General features: G+C 41.1%; 1 protein-coding gene across 2 annotated transcripts in view; it reads right to left on the minus strand.

Moving 5' to 3' along the window:
- The window catches only part of CBX5 (chromobox 5), a 36,140-nt gene extending 23,165 nt beyond the window's left edge, over positions 1 to 12,975 (minus strand). For both annotated transcript variants that reach the window (XM_031019991.2, XM_006728703.3), the window contains exon 1: positions 12,816 to 12,975. The gene's annotated coding sequence lies outside the window, so the exon portion shown is untranslated. The remainder of the gene's footprint in view (positions 1 to 12,815) is intronic.
- Positions 12,976 to 15,077: the final 2,102 nt, after the last annotated feature.

Consider the following 15,077-nt stretch of genomic DNA (forward strand, 5'->3'; position numbering starts at 1 on the left):
TACCATGAATAAGGAAGAGAGGATGAGCCTCTGAGCGCAACCCTATCCTTGTAGAAATCTCCATAGGAAGGGGTGAGCAGCTTCTCAAGTTTCTAGAGTCTTTCAGGCATTAACAGCTCTCAGCCCTTTCTTGACTATACACAGTAACTCTCTGGTAAAGGCATCAACAACTACACACAGATTCCAGCAATTTAATTGCCCATCCGGACATGAGAAAAGAGAAGGCCCCACCAACCGTTCATATCAATGACACAAGGCAAATTCACCTTATAGGCCTCTGAGTGCTGGGCAAAAAAAACCCTAAACCAGGGATCTGGTGAGAAGTCAGCCTTGGAAAAACATCAAAGAGCTTTGTGGTCAGGCCCAGGCAGAACCCACATTCCAAGTCGATGACAGAAGACTTCTTTAACAGATAAATCTTCCAGGAAAAAAAAAAAAAAAGGAAGAGGTGAGGAAGTGAAGCAGAAAGAGAAGAAGGACCAAAAAATCCCACTCATTATAAGGGTTTTAAAAAAAAATGCGTAAGAAACTGTCAGTCCCCAGAAGTTAGAGAAGCCATTAGAGAAAACTGGGGCAATCCAGAACAACAGAGGTAATGGTTAGCTATTTGCATTTATCAATCCTGGATTCACAGAATCGCCCACATAGGGTTTCTGGGATCTGTTTGTCCAGTTCAGGCTTTGCTCTAGTCCCTCCAGTCACTACTTGGCAATGCCAGCTGTCTTGGTGGCTTTTCTTAGATCTTGGTGTAGCACATTTTATTTTCATCACTACTTACGAGCAAAAGTATATATACAACATAATTCTAAATCTTTTTCTGAGCTTGCTTTGTATTTTTAAAAAAGTAATGAAAACCAACTGGTAAATTGCCTCAGTGAACCACCCACTGAACTATTTGGAGGTGGTAGTCAGACCAAATGTCAAAACACATAATCAGTGAGCTCTCTGTTCATTTTAGAGTTTCTTTTTTCTCCCCCCACAAAGATTTTCTATTTAAGTAATCTCTACACCCAATGTGGGGCTCAAACTTACATCCCCAAGATAAAGAGTCACGTGCTCTTCTGAGCCAGCCAGGCACCCCTATTTTATAGTTTCAGTATAAAATCTATAAGCCCAGTAAGAAGGCAAAATCCTCCAGAAAGAGGGGAAAGGGATGAGGGCATATGCAAAGCTCCCTATCACATGTATTAATTAAATATGCTGCGGTTGGGTGACTTCAGTTGGCCCAGGCTTGAGAAATTCCCATTTCTCCCCAATGGGCTTTGGGAAAGTTAGTGGCTTAAGTAAGATTAGATAGTCAGCTGCAGCACTGTCTTCAAGGCGTCCTCTATATAGCCTATTGTAATAAATAAAACAGATGAAAAGAAACCAAATTTACAGAACCGTTTTAATCTGGTCTATATTCTTTGTTCTTTATGGATCTAGAAGCACCAATGATTTTAAGTTTGTAACACATACAGCATAAAACTAAAACACCCTCTATAAAGATGTTTTCTCTATTAGATTTATGATTTCCAAAGTATTAGCCATGTGGCATTTTAACAAAAACACACCATAGAGATACACATTACAGCTGTCCTGGCTGTCTCAGGTTTTGTTAAATGGGCTGATAACTATCACTCCACCTCCACCAAAAGCCCATGAGCACCCAATTCAAGAGGAGTTAAAAGCTTTTTAAATGTCTATTTAAGAGACTGGATTAGGGAAGAGTTGAGGAGGAAGATTAACTATGGTCGTTAACACCCCTATCATTAACAAGCCACATATAGACAACACAAACTTTATTAATAGAAAGGAGTGTGGAGAGAGGAAATGCTCTCCGTTTGGCTAGTGCAACTCCAGTTTTTGATTCTTTAAAAATCAGGCCAAGGCACTGCCTCATCCAGTCACAGAATTATTCTGGGGCAAAGTATCCTGTTTGTTGATTATCTAAGCCTCCTGCTCCAGTGAGCAAGGGAGTAAAGGGCCTTTTGTTCTTTTAGATTAAAACATATACATTATAAACAGATAAAGGCTGCCTTATAAATTTTATTCAGCTGTACTCTCCTCCAAGCTCTGACCACCATTAAAAAATATAAACGAATGTGTACTATAGCAATTCTCAGAACTGCTTAAAAGTTATCAGTCTGGTTCACTGGCATATTTAGCAGTAACACGCACAAATTCTTGATGTCTCATTACGAGATCACAATCCCAGAACATAATTTTATATGGGATTTTTTCCTTTATTAAAATCCACTGAATTTCTTCTCTCAAGTGTCAGTCTTCTTTAAATTTAGTTAGGCCACACCTAAACCCATCACTGGGCAAGGTTAGATATCCAATTGTTCCAAGATTTATGAGAAAGTAGAATTTGGCACCACTGTGGGCAAATGTCTTCCAGATGGTGCTTTCCAACAACTTTGTCCTTGCAATGTACTGAACTCCTCTTAAGGCACCACAGTCTCAGGTGGGTGTTATTCTCATACCCACTCCTCTCTTAATTAAATGTGATGATGCATGAACGAGTAGATCCAGTCACCTTTCATGAAGAACCTGGCAATTTTACCATACATAAATCTTAAGAAATATGGGTTATAGCAATGTTGGAGTAGTTACTATGAATCTTGGGTTTTTAGATACCACTTTGGCAGAGCATGTTCACAAAATATGGAAGGGTTAAGAGAGATGAAGTATCCACCCCCAAGTAAAAGAACAGTCATATTTTTCAAACAGTCATAAAATTAAGACATGGTGCTTATCTGCCAGCATCCAGCTTGTACAGATTTTGGACATCAGCAGCTTAAGGGTCACAAAGACCCCTCCAGGTTACTCTAACAAATCCTTTAAGGAAAAGCCTCTGCTATACCAGACAATTTATGCTCTCTCATAGCCTTAGAGAAGACATTCAAGAGACATAAAAATTAATTTGCATAACCATAAACTAAAATCTCTAAAATATCTCTAATTTAACTGTTGAGATGCTATTATAATTTAAGGCAATATGCTAAAATTTGATTAATACATGCTGACAAAAAAAGAAGTTTTTATATAATTGGAGTTAGGTATCTCAGACTGTAAAACTTCATGGAGTAAAAGAGAGCATTCCTTCAACATATGGCATAATTCTATGCTTTGCCATTACCTTGGTATATTAGCAACATGAATTATATTGAAGTCATAGCCTACAATTTAGATAAATAAAATCAAGGCAGTACTGAACTTTTTCCCATCCATGCAACGGTATCCTTGGCAGCTCCTTGGCCATCTATTATGATCCTGACCAATTTCTCTCTGTGGCAATTTAAAAGCTGTAAAAAAATACATAATGGGTGATGACAGGAGAAACAAACCCACACCAGAAATTATTGAACCTTGTAGGTCTTTGCAAGTGTCTCTATTGACATTTAAGTGTGAGTTACTATGCCACAATATCATAAAAGTGTGTTTTACACTTCAGATATATTGATAGTTAAATGCAAAGAAAGGCCACCACCAGATTAACGGCTAAAAGGGACAGCCAATCTCAGACCACCCAGCTCTTCCACTGAGCGTTCTGATGTGTTCCTTAAACCAAATAAGATGTTTCTATCTTTTTATCCGGGTTCCAACTGCAATCCTAATTTAAATCCTATGCTGAAGGGATGATTAACATTGCTATTCTGATCCTCGTTCTGGGATATTTATTGAGGGCTTGGTAAGTAAGTGTCAAGCATTGCATGGGCACTAAGTCTAACCCAGCCTTCAACTTAAGGGCTGAGGATTTTAACAATTTCTCCTTGGTGAAGTCAGCACTGGTTAGTCCTGTCCCCAAAGGCTGTTATAAAAAAGCTTCTAAAGAGGCAGCTTGTTAACAGTGGCAAAATCAGGACTAGGAATAAGGAGATGTGGTCCTCTCCCAATTAGGTAACTGAAAGATCAAACTAGCCAGTTCAGTTAATCTTAACGGTGTTATTTGCCCTACTTATCTCGTAAGGGAAAGAAAAAAATCTGGAAAATACTTTTAAAAATATAAAGGGGGTGCCTGGCTGGCTCAGTTGGTGGAGCATGTGACTCTTGATCTCAGGGTTGATCTCAGAGTTTGAGCCCCACCTTGGCTGTAGAGATTACTTAATAAAATCTTGGGGGGGCGCCTGGGTGGCTCAGTCGTTAAGCGTCTGCCTTCGGCTCAGGTCCTGATCCCAGGGTCCTGGGATCAAGGCCTGCATCGGGCTCCCTGCTCCGCAGGAAGCCTGCTTCTCCCTCTCCCATTCCCCCTGCTTGTATTCCCTCTCTCGCTGTGTCTCTCTCTGTCAAATAAATAAATAAATAAATCTTTAAAAAAAATAAAATCTTGGGGTGCCTCAGTGGCTCAGTCAGTCGAGGGTCCGACTTGATTTTTGGCTCAGGTCATCATCTCAGGGTCGAGGGATAGAGCCCCGTGTCAGGCTCCACACTCAGAAGGGGGTCTGCTTGAGATTCTTTCTCTCCCTCTCCCTCTGTACCCCCCCACCCCCACCCCACGGGCTCACCCTCTCTCTAGAATAAATCTTCAGGAAAAAAAAAAATCTTAAAAAAAAAAAAAATACACACACACACACACACAAAGGAAATAGAAGTTTGCCTGATAATAGATGTTAAAAATAATGAATGCTTTAATTGTTCCTTCCTCACCTATTTTCTGGAAGAGTTTGTAGAATTGGTATCTCTCTTCCTTAAAGGATTGGTAAGGGGTGGGGGGAAGGTTTGGTGAAACTTACCAGTGAAGCCATTCAGGCCTGGAGTTTTCACTGGGGGAACATTTTCAACTACAAATTTCATTTCTTTAATAAATATGGAGCTAGTGAGGTTCTGTATTTCTTCTGAAGTGAACTTTGGCAGTTTGTCTTTCAAGGAGGTGATTCAATTCATCTAAGACACTGAATGCACTGGCATAGTTGTTCGTAATAGTCTCTTACTACTTTTTCAATGTCTCTAGGATCAGTACTGATATCCCTTCTCTTATTCCTGATATTAGTCATTTGTGTCTTTTTCCCCCCCCCGATCAGACTTGCTTGGTTTATTAATTTTATTGATCTTTTCAAAAACCAACGTTCACTTTCATTGATTTTCTCTATTTTTGTTTTATACTTCACCAACTACCTTCTGCTTTTATCTTTAGCATTTTCTTTCTACTTAATTTGAATTTAACTTGCTCTTCTTTTCCTAGGTTCTTAAGATAGAAATGTAGGTCACGGACTCTAGACCTTTCTGCTTTTTTAAAAACCGAAGCATTTAATACTATAAAATTCCCTTTAAGCACTGTCTTAGTTACATCCCACAAATTTTAAGGTCATGTTATCATTTTTATTCAGTTCAAAATATTTTCTAATTTTGTGATGTCTTTGATCCATGGGTTACTTATAACGTGTTAATATAATTATAAATGTATATATTTCAGTTCCATTGTTTTTTCTTTCATGTATTTTGAAGTTTTATTATTAGTTGTGTAAAATTTAGAGTTCTTGTGTCTTCTTGATGAATTGATCCCTTTATCATCTAATCTGGTGTTAGCTATCTGCCCTACCTACCTCATGTCTGTTATGGAAAAAGAACAAAACAACTCTTTGGAAAGTATGCAGCAAACAGAAGGTAAGATGTCTGATGATACAGGAAGTTAAAATAACTTTAATAAATTTTCTGAACTATCTGTAAGTTATATCTATGCTTGTTTCCAACTACTCATATAAATAGGGTTTGCCGATGTTTTATCAGATCCTTACATGTAATTTATTGTTGTGAAATACTGAACAAGTTAGCAGTATATTACCCTCCAGAACTCCCTGTGAGGTAAGTGAGTCTTACTGATTTAGGGATGAGAAAGAAGGTACATGGAGTTCAAGGATCTGCCTCAGAAACCAAACTTAAGATAGATTTCCCAGCCTGTTGGTTGACCTCTTTAGCAGGGCATTTTATTCCGACATAATTATGCCTGCTGACTCAGATATGAACTTGCTTTATTCTAAGAAATGGACATTATAATCAGAGAAATACTTGAATTCAATTTGGTTCCTCCTCCTCCTCTCCATGTAAGAAATAAATAATGAGAGTGTACTAAAAATCTGACCTTTGAATAGCCCTTTCAGCAATACCATCTCAACCCCATGTTTTGTAGTGTCGTTTCTAGCAATGAAGTATGATGGAACAGGCACTCAGTTAAGTCTGAAGGGTAAGACTGCATGTGAAAAACTAGCTCCACAACCTAGTTTCAGGTAGGAAAATCTGTCACTGTTTAATTTTGACAAACTATTCTTACTGGAAAGGAAATCCAGACTACACAGTCCACAGCCTCATTAAGATGAGAGTGAAAAACGGCCCAACCTGTCCATTATACCTTTTTTTTTAAGAAAACCACACACAATTAACAAATTTGTTACCCTATGTTAATAACCCAAGGATCTGACAACCAGCCAACAAGTCAGTCATCTATCCCTCAAATCCTACGCAAAGGGCTCCACTGGCCCAAAATATTAGAATGAGTTCTTCACTCACATTTAAAATCACTGACTTCAAAAAACAAACTCCCAGACAATTCAGGCATTATTTCATGAAAGTCTTTGGTCTAGAAGGCTATCAGCAATCACCTATCCAATTCTTTCCATATAAGATGAAGAAACTAGGGACCAAAGAGGGCAAATGGCTGACCCAAGGTTGTATCAGTAGTTAATGACAGAAGAGGGAAGAGAATCTAAGTTTTCTGAGCTTTTTTTCCCATTTGCCTCTCATTTTAAAAATAACTTTTCTTGGGGCACCTGGGTGGCTCAGTTGGTTAAGTGTCCAACTCTTGATTTCAGCTCAGGTCATGACCTCAGGGTAGCAAGCTAGAGCCCGGTGTCAGGCTCCACGATGGGTGTGGAACCCGCTTAAGATTCTCTCTCCCTCTGCCCCTCCCTCTCTCAAAAATAAATAAATACTTTTTTCTTGGGGTGCCTGGGTGGCTCAGTTGGTTAAGTGTCTGCCTTTGGCTCAGGTCATGATCTAGGGGTCTTGGGATCAAGCCCCGCATCTGGCTCCCTGCTCCGTGGAGAGCCTGCTTCTCCATCTCCCTCTGCCACTACCCCCTGCTTGTATGCCCACTCTCTGTCAAATAAATAAAATAAAATCTTTAAAAGTAAATGTTTCTTGAAACCAAAAAGATAATTAACTTTTTCCATTAAAAAAAAAGATTTTATTTGAGAGAGGGAGCGCATGTGCGCAAGCGGGCATGAGCTAGAGGGAGAGAATCTGAAACAGATTCCCACTTGAGACTCCATCTCACAACCCGAGATCATGACCCGAGCCGAAACCAAGAGTCAGCCATCTAACCAACTGAGCCAGCCAGGTCCCATAACTTTTTCTTTTTTGAATTAGGTAAAATTTATTTGGATAAGGGTTAGAGAACTAGGTTATAGTGGTCTGAATATGGCCCCCCCAAAGATACCCAAGTCCTAATCCCTTGAACTTATGAACATTACTTTATATGGCAAAAGATGTGAAAGGAAAAATTTATCCTGGAGTATCTGGTTGGCTCTTAAAAGCAATGACATCTATCCTTATGACAGGCAGTTCTGAGACAGAGACACAGAAAAGAAGACAACGTGAAGAAAAAGCAGGGAGAGATGAGGCTGACAGTCACCAGAAGCTGGAAGAGGCAAGGAAGGGACCAGAGGGGGCTCAACACCTTGATTGTAGACTTCTGGTCTCCAGAATTGTAAGAATAAATTCCTGTTGTTTGAAGCCACTAAGCTTGTGGTAATTTGTGCCAGCAGCCACAGGAGACTAATACACAGGGGAAATAAAATTTTAAAAATCATAAACTGGATATATATAAAACCAGTTATTGATCCAAAAAGAACTGTACTTCAAGTAACCCAAAGAATGCCTACAACCTTTAAATATTAAATACCTCATTTCAAAGGGTAAATTAAGGCGATCAGAGAATGTAACTTACCCCCCAAAATACTGGCAGATCCAGGAAGACAAACTCAGCAAGGTCTAATATTTACATAGCTGCTAACAAGAACAGTGTAGGTTTTTCCCCAAACATGTTAGCTGGTAGAGCTCCTGGACAGACTAAACATAGGCACCAGTTGTCACTGTGGGTGTTCTGCCAACACAAGTGTAAAGTTGTCATCAGAAATGAATATGTGGCTTCGAGTAGCTTACAGAAATCCAACAAAGCTGTATCTTGGACTCTGCACAAGCCAACTCTTCTCAGGATGACCTGGACTCTTTCCCATTAGTACAATGATCAGCTAAAAGGCATCCTCTATAAGGAGGAAAGGAAAATCAAAGTTTATGTCAGGGAAAAAAGATAACTGCCCAGAGTTCAAGTTCATGAATAACAATGTGTAAATAGCAGCCATGCTGAGTCAGTTACAAGTGATATCTCACATTGTAATTTACTACTTTTAAAATCAATATCCACAGCACACAGCTTTAAGTCCAATTTCATGTAAGGTAAGTGGAAATAAAAATAGACCAAGCAAAAGAACAAGAAAAGGAAAGAAATGCTTGGATTTGTTAAACGTGCTATTCCAATAAGATATATAAATCATGCTATGTGGTTAAATAAAATACCTAAATAAAAATTACTAATCTTCCTCAGAAACCTCTGTACCCTGGATATCTTTCTCTTTTCTAGAGCTACTAACAAGGGCTCTGAAAACTACCAAAACTTTCCTAGAAATATAAAAATCCAGCCACTGCAGAGTAATGTTCTTTTTTCTATTTTGCCTCAACCATTACCCTGCTCACCTACTATCCAGATAGCTTTCTACTTATTGGGTTTTTAGAAAGACCAGTGAAGATGTGTTATGTTCCCTTTTAGTGAACACTATCCTTTTAGGTTTGGCAGCAATAATATATCCTTAAGTTGTAAACACAAGTACTTGAAACTTAATCTTGTAACACAGGCTAAACATCTTGTTAACAGACCAGTACAAATGAACAACCAAACCAGGTTCTCCAAAGGCAAGAAGAAGTGTAAACTTAAGATTTTCAATGTGGGGGTACCTGGGTAGCTCAGTCAGTTGAGCATCCAACTCTTGATTTCGGCTCAGGTCATGATCTCAGGGTCCTGGGATTGAGCCCCGCTTCTGGCTCTGCACCTGGCTGTGAGGGGAATCCGCTTGAGGATTCTCTCCCTCTCCCTGCCCCCACCAGCCCCTGGCTCCTGCACACAAGCGTGCACACGCTTCCCTCTCTCTCAAATAAATAAAATAAATCTTAAGGAAAAAAAAAAGTTTTAAATGTGATAGTCTCAGAATATCAATGAAAAATTATCCACTAAAATTTCCCTACTGGAGAGAAATATTCATCAGATCTATTAACTCTAACACTGTAAGAGAATTCACAAAAAAGCAATGTGTACTTGCACATCACAGTAAACCAAGAAGCCTATGTTCAAATCCTGAAATCTTTCAAATTAAAACCATCAAATAAAGGGTCATGGTTAATTTGTTTATAAATCCAAGCAGCTGGGGCTGGAGATGGGTGGAACCCATTCGGAGTACTCTAAAACGACAAGATTTACCTATTCTTCAGATCAGTTTTCTTTTTTCCCCAATCTGTGGGTCTGTACACAGTGACGAAACCAGCAAAAACTGACCTGCGTTTTTAAGAAAATGAAAGTGTACTGTAGATGAGAAAGTACCAGAGTGCTTTGCACATATATTCATACAGTGAAGCTTGTTTCGATATGTGTACAGTATCAGTGTAAATGTATTTCTTAGTAACGGTCAAGATCAAAAATTTGAGACACATTGATCCAAAAGAATCCCAGTAGCAAGTGAAAATGTAGTAAGAATCTAACCCAAAGTCCACCTTTGTCCAAAACATATCTGCCATTATTTAGGCAGCCAAACAAATACAGGATGCAAGGATGCAATCAATCATGTTTAGAGTGCAAGAAATGGTAAAAACTTAATGAAATTTTCCTTTTATCCAATGGAATGATGATCTCTCTACATCTGAAGAGATAACCGTTAGGATTTAGTGATCCATTTACCAAAGGCCACTTCCTAAACACTTCACCCATATTCTCCCTCTAATTTCCAATTATTAAAATAAAAGATTTTGACAAGATAATCAACTCCAGCATCTGTCATGTTACTTATTTATTCTTATAAGTTTATTTAAATAACCTCTACACCCAATGTGGGGCTCAAACCCATGACCCCGAGATCAAGAGTCGCATGCATGCTCCTCCACTGAGCCCAGCCAGGCACCCCCAGCATCTGTCACTTTAAATCAATGGTTTTCTTTTCTTTCTTTCTTTCTTTTTTTTAAGTAATCTCTACACCCAATGTGGGGCTTGAAGTCACCACCCCGAGATCAAGAGTCACGTGCTCCTCCGATCAAGCCAGCCAGGTGCCCCTAAATCAAGTTTTCAACTGAGGAAGATTTTACACCACCATCACCCCCACTGACACCCCCAGGACATCTGGCAATGTCTGGAGACATTTTGATAGTCACAAATGGGGGTGAGGGAGGAGATGAGATGCATTTATTAGCTCAAAATGTCAACAGTGCTGCAAGAAACCCTGTAGATCAAAATTGTATTCCTTTTGAACCTAAATAAATTAGGGGCAGATAACCTTAATCTAGATCCCTTTAGTTCTTATAAACTCAGCAGAAGCAGCTGCATTATTAGCATACCAACAAACAGTTTATAACAATTTGCAACAAATTTGTCCTCTTGCAAGTGTCAGAGAACACAAATCTCTCCTCTGTTCATTACAAGGTCAACTAAAATTAACTTTTGTACAAAGTCACAAAGGTCTCCAATCAGAAGTGTACTTCATATATAGTTGAAGTTATTACAGTATTTAAACATTTTTCTATTAACCTTAAGTCAGTGAACAAGAGAGCAATTTAGATTCTGATATGGCCATTATGTAATGAAAATTTCTTTTACAAAACATCTTCAAATCAGCTGAATGGGTGTTACCAACAGGTGATTACAATGCCTGTAAAATAAACACTTTGAAGGAAATATAATCAAGGCAATGGAATAATCCAGGTGATGGCTGACTCCTCCTGTCCCTAACACCCTAAGTATCACCCTTGTTAAGCAACTTATCAAAATTCAGATATCCTCAAAGGAAGAGCAGAAAGAGAACTTAGAAACTCTTTAATGGTGTAAAGAAAGAACATACACAGGGGGAAAGTTCCTCAAAGAAGAGACTAAGATAAAAGCATTGAGACATAGATAATGCTTGTGAAGTCCTTAGCACGATGTCTATCTACCTAGCAGGTACTAAGTACACACAAAAAAGTTATCTTTTGGGGGCGCCTGGGTGGCTCAGTCGTTAAGCGTCTGCCTTCGGCTCAGGTCATGATCCTGGAGTCCCGGGATCGAGTCCCACATCGGGCTCCCTGCTCGGCAGGGAGTCTGCTTCTCCCTCTGACCCTCCTCCCTCTCATGCTCTCTCTCATTCTCTCTCTCGCAAATAAATACAATCTTAAAAAAAACAACAACAAAAATAAATAAAAATAAAAAAGAAATACAAATTTAAAAAAATTTTTTTAAAGATTTTATTTTTTATTTATTTGACAGACACAGCGAGAGAGGGAACACAAGCAGGGGGAGTGGGAGAGGGAGAAGCAGGCCTCCCCGCTGAGCAGGGGGCCCGATGCGGGGCTCGATCCCAGGACCCCGGGATCATGACCTGAGCCAAAGGCAGACGCTTAACGACTGAGCCACCCAGGCGCCCCTTATAATTTGTATTCTTATCCTGAGGATCACCTTAGTTCTTAAGGAAAACACAGCACTCTCTCGAGGTGTAAGGATAAAAGAGGAGGTAAGAAGCAAGTGATTATGACTGGAAACACAAAAACTGACTTTTTCACCTTTATTTAACCACAAATTATGATCCCTGAAAAGACTTAAACATTAGAGATCCAACCTGCCTAGATCTCAATCTATCCCTAGAGATAACACACTTTATAGTATGTAGCCTTCCAAAACTTTGTAAATGGATTTACAAGTATCCATTTGTCCGTAGAAACATGCATCATTATGTAGATTTTTCTCAAGCGCCTTTCCACGACAGTAGAGATTTATCCTATTGGTTCTAACATTGCAAGTCAGTCGTCCTAAAGAAGTGAGGTGCCAAAGACCTACCCTGCTCCTCTCAAAACCTAAAAAGTGCTGAGTGGTGAGAACTAACGATGTGGCGGTGAAAATGCCAAATTCGAAGCAATACAGGAGCAAACTTATAGTTTCCCTACCAGAATGGTATGTGGGATGGAGGCCTAAAGACTTCGTTAGAGAAGTCATTGTGGATAAAATATGCACCCGCCGCGCCATCACACACATTGAATCTTCTTCACTACCCGAAATTTTAGACCTTCCTCTTCTGGACCGCTGACTGGACGACCTGCCCGAGCGCTTTCCGTAGGCAATGCGCCTATTGGCTCCAAATTTGGTCCATCCATTTAACCGCCCGACTCCTGCATTCCCCATTGGAAGTCAACCCGCTGCCTCTTGGAGGAGCCCAACCTACCGCGCGCTCCGTGCTCATTGGCTCAGGGACACGCTGCTCAGGAGCAGAAAACCCGCCTCCCACATTCCGATGGCCCAAGGACCGATCAGTCGCCAGCTAAAGGCAGACCCAATTGGCCCATACACAAGCCAGTCAAACTCTCCGGCAGCAAAGCTCCATAGAATTTACGGGAATAAAACATCCCGCCCATGTTCTTCCATTGGTTGGCCGAACGCACCGCTCCCCCTTCACTAGCCCCCACCCCGCGGTCCATTCATTTCACACAATAACGGGCCCAATTGGAGTCAGTTCAAGACCTCATATGGGTAGGCAATTCTATCCGCCACTTACCCGGAATCGAGACCGATCACTCACGCTAATGTCTTCCCTGTTCCTCTGTGGTGAGGCCAGACCACAAGACACCACCGCCGCCGCCTTCTGCGCAACGCCAACCGCCCGCCAAAACGGATCCTTCCCTGCGCCTGCGCGACCAATCCTGGGACTGGACCCTTTCTCCGCCCATTACGCCTGCGCAAAACGGGGCACAACTCCCGCCATTACGCAGGCGCTGTAGATTCGCCGCCGTCTCCCGCCCGCCATTTCACGTGCTCCAAGCGCCAAGCGGAGCTTTTTAATGCGCCTGCGTAAACTCGCCATTTTACTACACATGCGCTCAGCAGGCGGTCGTTGCAAAAAAAAAAAAAAAGTCACCCGCTAACTTCTTTCCTAAGACATAGTATTAACCGTACTTTGCCAAGTGGGTTGAACGTAATTTCCAGGCGTGAAGGATTAAAAATTTATTTAAATACCTTAGGTACATTCAAATATGAATGATTGCTTGGCGAGCCAATCACACTAGTTAAGGGTAATATTACCCGGGAACCAATGGCCCCTAAGGGGTGGAGACTACGTAGAACGCCCAAACGGATGACGTTTACAGCAATGCGGGACTACAGACCAATAGCAGGGAGAAGCTATTGCAAATATCCAATCAGAGATACTCAGGGGCGGAGTCTACCAATGCCTAAAGCGAGGAGGCGGGATAAAAAAGCGAGGCCGAAGGTAGGCTGGCAGATACGTTCGTTAGATTACTCCTTTCTGCCCGTGGACGCCGCCGAGTAAGCATCGTTAAAGTCTCCCCTCCCACCGCCGTCATGTCTAAGTCAGAGGTGAGTAACAAGCTGTCTCCAATCTAATTTTTTTCCCTCGTTCCTTCCTGAGTTCGGTAGGATGCGGCCTGGTTCGGTTCCTTGCGCCAGCTCATTCGGCAGTTCTTCGGTTGCTGCCAGGGCCTACCCCTCCCAGAGTTCAGGTCGCCATTTTGTCCTCGTCGTCGCCATGAGGCCGCCGTCCTGCAACACTTGGTTATCACGCCGGGCTTTCCCCTCCTGGCAAAACAGTTAGGCACATTTGATTGGTTTTGTTTTACTTTGTCTCAGGGGGCGAGTTCTTAAAGAACAGTTCCAGTTCCCTGCTGTTTATGTATCCTTCCAGCCCAGTCCTTTTGTTGCGCGTGCGTCGGAGGGAGAGTAGGGACGCATGCGCTCGTCGCTTCCCAGCCCCCAACATAGCATCTCCCCTAATGGGGAGAAGCACGTGGCTTGCTGTGACCCGAAGGAACAATAAGGGCTATGTAACATAGTTGTCTGGTTTTGCTTTTCCTAACTGAAAGGTGTTTGGCGTTACAGCCCCCACGTAACGAGTTTTTTCTCCTGCTCCTAGTCTCCCAAAGAGCCTGAACAGCTGCGGAAGCTCTTCATCGGAGGTTTGAGCTTTGAAACAACCGATGAGAGTTTGAGGAGCCATTTTGAGCAATGGGGAACGCTTACGGACTGTGTGGTAAGACTTGGAAGAGACAAAAGGCCAGTAGAATTAGTTCATTTACTTGGATTGTTTTGTTGTAATTACTGTGCTTATGAAGATTAACAGGATTATAGTTGAAAATAATTCGACAAGGGAAAGTAGTTTTACCTAATTAGAAGGTCCTAGTTAAATTTACATTGGATGGGTAGTGGGAAACTGAAAGGCTGATACAAAGACTTTCATTAACCTTACTCAAGGTAGAAACGATAAGTTCTGGGGTTTTACTATGTATTAAATGAGTTAACATTCCAGGTAATGAGAGATCCAAACACCAAGCGCTCCAGAGGCTTTGGCTTTGTCACGTATGCCACTGTGGAGGAGGTGGATGCAGCCATGAACGCAAGGCCACACAAGGTGGATGGGAGAGTTGTGGAACCAAAGAGGGCTGTCTCAAGAGAAGTGAGTAATAATTTTTTTTCTTTCTCTGACGATTTAGAACTGTGCCACTAGGTGGACTTCAATTTTGTGGTCTTAACACACTTTAATGATCTTTATCAGGGATGCCTTTGCTGATGTAAGTAACTTAATTGGGTTTTTTCAAATACTAGGATTCTCAAAGACCTGGTGCCCACTTAACTGTGAAAAAGATTTTTGTTGGTGGCATTAAAGAAGACACTGAAGAACATCATCTAAGAGATTATTTTGAACAGTATGGGAAAATTGAAGTGATCGAGATCATGACTGACCGGGGCAGTGGCAAAAAGAGAGGTTTTGCTTTTGTAACATTTGATGACCATGACTCTGTAGACA

This window comes from Leptonychotes weddellii, chromosome 5 (assembly GCF_054177405.1).
Source record: "Leptonychotes weddellii isolate Sample4059 chromosome 5, ASM5417740v2, whole genome shotgun sequence".
Lineage (NCBI taxonomy): Eukaryota > Metazoa > Chordata > Mammalia > Carnivora > Phocidae > Leptonychotes > Leptonychotes weddellii.